This window comes from Trichosurus vulpecula, assembly GCF_011100635.1.
Source record: "Trichosurus vulpecula isolate mTriVul1 chromosome X unlocalized genomic scaffold, mTriVul1.pri SUPER_X_unloc_1, whole genome shotgun sequence".
NCBI classification, from domain to species: Eukaryota; Metazoa; Chordata; class Mammalia; order Diprotodontia; family Phalangeridae; genus Trichosurus; species Trichosurus vulpecula.
The window spans coordinates 10,316,374-10,324,770 of NW_023494377.1; positions in this window are offsets into that span (position 1 = coordinate 10,316,374).

Genomic DNA, 8,397 nt, shown 5'->3' on the forward strand with positions numbered 1-8,397 from the left:
CTTGGAGGCCATTTACCCTTGGCCCAACAGGTAGAGACCCCATGGCAGAGAGAGCCACACTGATCTTGGCCATAAGCTTGAGTGTGAGGCCTCCCCTGCCTGGCCTTCTCCCTACACAGTGATCTTGAAAAGCCCTATCTGCATGCAGTGATCTCCAGTGTGCAAGGCTCACTCCCATCCCCCTACTTTCTCTAGGAGCAACTGCCAGGCTGGTCCCAAATGGGAGGCCAGTGTTGTGTTTCAGCTGCTCTTCCCTAAGGCTGTGTGCCCTGAGCAGCTCTGTCAGGCTTACAGCCCTGTCTGGTTGGCCCCGCAATGGGTCATTCAGGTAGCTCTCAAGACTTCCTGACTTGTCCCTCTTAGACAGAGGTCCTTAGTTCTTACTCCTAACCCCACCAGGTGTTTGGTTTCCATTCATCTCTTCCCTGCCTTAGTATTCACTCAGGTCAATGTCTTGCACCTGGAGTTCCAGATACATATTCATTTCTTTTGTAATAAATCCAGTTGTAACACTTGTCTTATAGACTTGTCTTGTATAACAGGGCCACATTGTCACCAGATCATGCAAATTCCCAGAGGCCCAGAGAAGCCTCAGGATATAATAATAATAACTAACATTTATAAAGTACCTACTATGTGCCAGGCACTGTGCTAAGCATATTACAAATATCTCATTTGATCCTCACAACAACCCTGAGAAATAAGTGCTATTATGACCCCCATTTTATTGATGAGGAAACTGAGGCAGAGGTGAAGTGACATTTCTAGGGTCATCCGCTAGTTAACTGTCCGAGGGCAGATTTGAACTCAGGTCTTCCTGACTCCAGGCCTGGTACTCCATCCCCTGTAGTACCCAGCTGCCAAGTGCACTAGGATCCCTTTGGTGGAGGAGTTGGAGTAGGCTGCCTCACAAAAAAGTGAAAGGAAGCCGGCAGTCACTGCCGGCTATCCTGATCTGATAGTAAACACCTCTCTATGTCCTGTTATATTGGAGAAGGAAAGCCCTTCCGACTGGGGGGCCCAGGAGAGCCAGTGTGGTGTCATAGAATGGGTTCTGGACCTGGAATCAGGAGACCTGGGTTTGAATCTCACCTGCTTGTTCTTAATTTATATATCAAGATCATGGTTATGTTGTTTTGGGAAAAATATTTCCTCTTTGAGTTTGCATGGTAGGTTACCACTGCTGAAATAAATCTACCACCACGTAGAAATGAAAGAGGTGAAAACTTAGGTTTTATTAGGCTTAAGCACATGTTCAGGAGGTAGAGAAATAATCCTGAGCCAAAATTAGGATTCTAAAGGGGCTTTATTACAGACAAAATTATTCCAGTGACAGAGAAATAATTCTTTACATATTACAGTCTCTTACATTCTTTTCGGCTATAAAAGATAAATAAAAAAAAAGATTCATAAGTGGCACAGTGGATAGAGCAGCAGCCCTGGAGTCAGGAGGACCTCAGTTCAAAGCTGGCCTCAGACATTTAATAGCTGTATGACCCTCGGCAAGTCACTAAATGTGTGTGTATATGTCTGTGTGTATGTATGTATATATACACACATGTGTATATATACATATATATTCATAAATATCCCATGCTTCCTTCAGTGTCATAAAAGTTGAACACAGTTAAACAGCATCATAAGCTCATACATCCTCTAAGGGAACAAACAGACTCTATAGGTAAACTGAGTCAGGTTACAGATTAATCACTGAGTTTGTGAAATTGTACCCTCATGGAAATACAAGGCTACATTTTTACTGAAGTCACAGTGGCTTTCCATGGCGTGAAGACTTAGCAACAGGGAAATTCTTCCACAAATGAAGTCTTTTTTGAAGGTTTTTAAATTGCTATGTTCTTTTCCTCCTCACATTCGATTTCTTATCTCAGGAATGTCAAAAGTCTTCCTTTAAGCACTACTGTTCCATGAGTCTGGTTTTAGGCAGGTGAGATTAATATTAAAAGAAGACAACCTTTCCATTAACCAAAAGTTGCAGGAGGAATGGACCTGAGCCCTTCATAATAAGAAATTACTTTGTCAGCTAGGTGGTCCAGTGGATAGAGCACAAACTCTATCTGGCCTCAGCGTTCACTTCCGGCCTCAGACTAGACACTTGACACTAGCTGTGTGACCCCGGGACTCACTTAACTCCATTTGCCTCACCAAAGAATAAATAAGAAGTTAGTAATAGGAAACGAAAGATGAGTATTTCCCATTTTCCCCCATTTTCATGGATACATTCACATTAGATTTGGGGCATATACCTCTGCAGGTAAACAGAATATCAGGAAATATTAAAGCAAGAGTAACATAATGATGATCATTAATATTAAATAACACGTGGTCTCCTTGATCAGCTTGTTCCTGGAATGTGCATTTAAAAAATCAGCATATTTCATCTTGTGTCTAAGAAATACCACACGGCCATCTAGTGCCTGGAAACATTTTCCCTTAGAAATTCCAGAATAGACCTCATCACCAGGGCAGTTCTGGAGGTATTCTTCCTAGTAGATCTGTTTTCCTGGTTCTAACTCACTTGCAGAGGTTGCCAAGGTAAGGCTGCTAAAATCTGCTAGTGATGAGACTTACTACAATTTAGTAAGGCCTAACATAACTTCTTAAATTTGGTTTTCCAGTAACTAGTTCATGTGGTGAAAACCAGTTTAAATATTATGGTACTAACCTTATTAACATCAGAGTTGTATGAAGAACATTAAATTAGCAACCCGTAATTTATCTGCAAATTCAGAGAATTTCAGTTTTTCCATGCCGCTTGCTTTTTCTGTCTTTACTGGAACCCTGTACCTGATATGGACAATACCATCAACAGGTTAAAGGAAGAATCTTATAAAGGATCCATGAGGCCCTGACTTGGAAAAGAACCCCTTCTGTCTCTTAATATTAGCAGAGACTTCAAAATAGGAAAAAAACCAATGATTTTAAAATTTTATTTACAATTATTAATGCAATTTTACATTTAAAATCCTTATTCCAATTTTGAGAACTCATTACTAAAACATAACAAAAGGCTGTAGATCCCAGAAAAAAAAGAAAGAAGAAAAATTTTTAAAAATTCATCTCTGTATATTCAGTTGAGTCTGTAGGCTATTCAATACTTTTTCAGTTTTCTTCTTAATTACCTTCAGGAACAAAAGAAAAAATATTTAAAATATATCCACCAATAGCATCATGTTTACTGGTCCTTTTGTCATTATTCTTAATAGAAACATTTTTGGAATCCAATCACACACACGCACACACACAGAGACACACACACACACATATATATGTATGTGTACACACACTATATATAGTACACACACACACACACACATATAGTATGTGTGAGTATACATCTAAGTATGTACGTATGTACATATATATATAGCAGTCCTTAAAAGGCAATCTAATATTGTTGCTTCTCTCAAAGTGAAGTTTACTATTGCATTAAAATGGAACACTTTTACATAAAATTTGAAACTTAAAAAACTTAAAACCTTTACTATATTTTGATCATATCACATCTTTGTCCTAGTGCCCATTTTATATTATTTATATATATATAGTCCTTTTATTTATATATATAGTATTTACTTACATATTGAAATAAAATATATTATATATTGAAATATAATATTTATATTATATATAAATAATATATCTTATACATATTATTATACAATATATTAGTATATATATTCTATTCTATTAATAAATTATATATCTTTATCTCTCTATCTGTCTTATTGCACCATCCATAAAAGATGTGGCCATGTACAGACCTGATCCTACATGTGAATGCTCACTCCTGATAAGCCTAAGGACTTATTTATGAGCTGCTCAGGTTAGGAAGTGGAAACAATTAGTGACAACCAATTCAGAATAGGAAATTAAATATGTTAAGCTGTTTCATGTTGGCATCCTATTATAATAACTCAGAGATGTTTGAGTATTAAGACAATAAGATTAATCACATAAAAACAACACCAACAACTTTTACAATTCACTTGCCCTGGTTATAAAAATTTGCTGTGAAAGGAAGAGGGAGGGACATGGTTATAAGAAAATCACAACTGTCCCTTTAAGGGCATGGACTGACGTGACAGAAACATAACAGGATAAAGCTTCCTTAATGCTATTTGATTCCATATAACAGTGAATTCCCTAAGGCAAACAGAAAATCTTTAAATCTGGGGTCTGTTAATATTAAGTTGGCTTAAAGGTGTAACTTCAATGTATACTATTCCAGATGCAACTTAATAATTTTAGAAGCAATGGTCAGTCTATCAGATAAAAATTTCTTCTTAGAAATCAAATTTGGGGCAGCTTGGTGGCACAGTGAGTAGAGCACCAGCCCTGGAGTCAGGAGGACCTGAGTTCAAATCCAACCTCAGACACTTGACACAGTTACCAGCTGTGTGACCTTGGGCAAGTCACTTAGCCCCAATTGCCCTGCCTTCCACCCCTCTAAAAAAAGAAATCAAATTTGTAAGCCCCCTTACTTCAACTGTGAGAGGTCCTAGTTTCTCATTAAACCACTTCATTCCTTACAGGACAGGGAAGCTGTGGCCTCAAGGCCACATGTGGCCCTCTAGGTCCTCAAGTTTGGCCCTTTGACTGAACCCAAACTTCCTAGAACAAATCCCCTTAATAAAAGGATTTGTTCTGTAAAACTTGGACATGGTCAAAAGGCCACACCCATTCCTAATAGAAACATTTTTGAGATCCAATCACACACACACACACGCACATACACACACACACACATATACACATATATAGTATATATGTATGTATATGTATACACACACTATGTATATAGTACACACACATATATATAGTATGTGTATGTATTTATGTATATATGTGTGTGTGTGTATATATATATATATATATATAGTAGTCCTTAAAAGATAGTCTAATATTGTTGCTTCTCTCAAAGTGAAGTTTACTATTCCATTAAAATGGAACACCTTTACCTAAAATTTGAAACTTAAAAACTTAAAACATTTATTACATCTTGATCACATCACATCTTTGTCTTAGTGCCCATTTTATATCTTTATTTATATATATAGTATCTTTATATATATATATATGTATATATATATATTATATATATATATATATATAGTATATACTTACATATTTAAATATATAGGGAGGGACATGGTTATAAGAAAATCAAAATTGTCCCTTTAAGGGCATGGACTGACCTGACATAAACATAACAGGATAAAGCTTCTTTAATGCTATTTGATTTCATATAAGAGTCCTAGATAATAGTGAATCATGCAGCAAAATTCCATATTATTTACAGAATATATCATACCTGGCCTGGCTATGGCCTGGCTGAGGATTAACCAGGTGGGAAAAATTTCTTCTTCAGAAAGGAAATAGCACAGTGGAGAGACTGAGTCACAAAGCTCTTCCCTTTGCCTATGCAAGGTCATCCTCTCAACCTTCACCAGGCACAGACATCTATCTGTAGCAGTTGTTTGAGCAGCACGTGGTCATTCCTTTAAATGATAGATTATTGACTTAATCGTAATTCAGACAATCAAACCCACAATCAACTCAAAACAATATATCAAAATATAGTTCCAAGAGATTTTACCTCTTCCCAGATTAGGGCTGGGTACAATTATTATTATTTTCTCATGTTAGGACATGCAAAAAAGGCTTTATCATATTCATCTTTTCTACTTTAAAGCCATCCTGAAGCACAATCATTAGAAATTAAGAAAATAGTCACATTATGTAATTACACACTTACAGTGTATGTAATTACATACTTTTGAGTTCACTCAAATGCCACCTGTGGAGGTGGCACTGTGCTAAAAGATTTCCAGAGAGAGTGAAAGAAAGACACAGGCCAGGCAGGAGAGTGTAGAACAACTCCATTAATTATTAAGCAGAGGCGGTGAGTTTATATACTCTGTGGAATCAGATAAGCGTTGCATTGCTCTGTTCCTTTGCTTTGTTCCCTTGTAACATTCTGCAATGTAGCCCACGTAGCCCATATAACCCTACCATAGAAGCTAACCATACTGAAACATTACTCTTCTTTCCCATGCGGATAAGAGTTGCGAGGGAGGTTCCTTGCCATGTCCTCTTATCCTTTGATGGTCTTGCCTTGCAGAGACCTAGCCTCAAATGGCCTTGCCTTGCAGAGGCTTAAGAGACTTAAACAGGATATAACTGGATCTCCATATGCCATTCTGCACATTCTCAGGCAGCTAAAAGGGAGTTGAGAGCCCACATCCTGAGTACACAGCCCAGAGAAGGACAGGCTCACCCTCAAAGGAAACCCTGGCATGTACCTTTCCCACCATGGACTATCTCAGAGCTGGCGCTCTACATCTCCACCCTTTTTATTTTGTAATTTTAAGTTGCTTAAACACAGCATTCATTATCCTAAGGACACAAGGTAGACAAAAACTTATTATGACCAAACAAAGAATATAAGGTAGTATATGGAAAATAGTCAAAAATATATTATTAAATGGGTTAATTTTTTTTTTGAAAATATCGATAATTGTTTTCGCTACCCCCTCTGAATCAATACCAGGAAGAGGGGCGTTTCACTATTTTAGCATTCCAATCAATCCCCCATTTTTCTTTTGTAGACACCTCACCATTATAGATACATCTGAATTCTTCCCCTTAATTATCCCCTTTTAAGTAAATATAGGAGGGACTGACAGACGCATTGAGAAATCAAAAGGGGCAGTCCCCTTTATGAATACAGATAGAGAGACTCAAAAAGAAATAAAAATGCAATTGTCTCCTTAAGATTCAAAAAGTCCTTTCTTATACAGCTGTCTGGCAAGGAACATCATCAATGAAATCCTCTGGTCCTTGGTATCTGTTCCACCTTCTCCAGCACAGCATCTTCTTCTTGTCTTCTTATAGGAATCAGCTTTCTGTCCATACTCCTACAAGAGTGATCTTAGCACGATTTTAAATTACCATATCTTATCCTTATAACCCTGATCATTTTTACAAACTCAAAATTTGAACCATGGCCAATTGTCATATTTGAGAAATTCACATCAGAAGCCAGAGTCTTACACTTCACACACATCCATTATTAATTTCCTCATTAGGAGGATGAGAGGTCACTTAAAAATTAATAACAGGCTTCAGTACATACATAAATATGTTAAATAGTCAATTATTAACACAATGCATATAGAATCTCAACCTTTTAGTCATGCCATGTTTCTTTGATGGCATTTACAAAATAAACCACAAACCATTCTTCTTTTTAACATTATTATTGTTACAAAAATTTAGACAAGCATGATATTAATCAAATAACAAAATAACATTCTCACATTGCTTAAGGAACATTTTCAAAGTGAGCCCCAAGTGGCTCGCATGCATTTCTACCCTTATTCATAAAGTTTTTCTAAGTTGTCGCAAAAGTCTTTAAGTAATCCTAATTCCAGAGTACTATAACAAAGAAGGTTTCTAGTTATTGCAGAATTCTTAGATATCACAAAGTTTCTTAGTCAAAAAGGTATTGTAATGGAATCTCACACTGGTAGCAGTAAGAGAGTGGTTACAGGAAAAATGCTACTGCCCTTAGAATCTTTTTTTTAAACAAAGGGAACATCTTAAGATGAGTCTTAAGCAGGTTGTATAAATTTCTGCACATGTTCTAGTTCTAGATAAAAATAAGATTAGATTGCCTAGTAAGATAACACAAAAAGCTTATATCTTATACTATTTGCTCTGATCACAGAAATTTGCTAAAGAGGGAAAAAGCAGGGCTGTTGCGGGGGCCTGCTGAGATAGACTCGGGGCTTTGGGATGTGGGTGGAGCCAGGAGGAGGGGTCTCGCCTTTGTTGCCTCCCTAGCAATCCCAGGTCTTTGCCCGGACCTGCCAGACCACGTGGAACTTCCGGCTGCCTGACCACATGGAGTTTCGGGAGCTTCGGGTAGCGGGAAGAGAAGGGGAGGAGAGTAGGTGGAGTCAGGGCGGTCCTAGGACCCAGGTGTATAGAGTTTTACCTGTCCTTCACCTACGTAACCGAAGAATGTACCTACATCACTAAAGATATAAATGTGCTGCTTGCTGAAATAATAAATGGAGTCATTCACCATCTTTTCGCCTTCCGCCCCGTACATTGTCTGCGAGATCGGGTCCTTTGCTTAGGCAGAGGCCTGGGGCTTGGGGGGAACCCCGATCATAGTCATGAGGCTTCGGAAGCCCGTAACACAGGGCCATGTGACATACCCAATTTCAAAATTAGTCATGGTCCCGAGTGCCTTTTATGTTAAACAGCAAGTTTCACTAATCACAGCTTAGAGCCAGATACAGTTGCTTCTACTTCCATGGAGCTGCAATAAGTAATAAAGATTTAGCAGGATTCATATACATAAGGGTT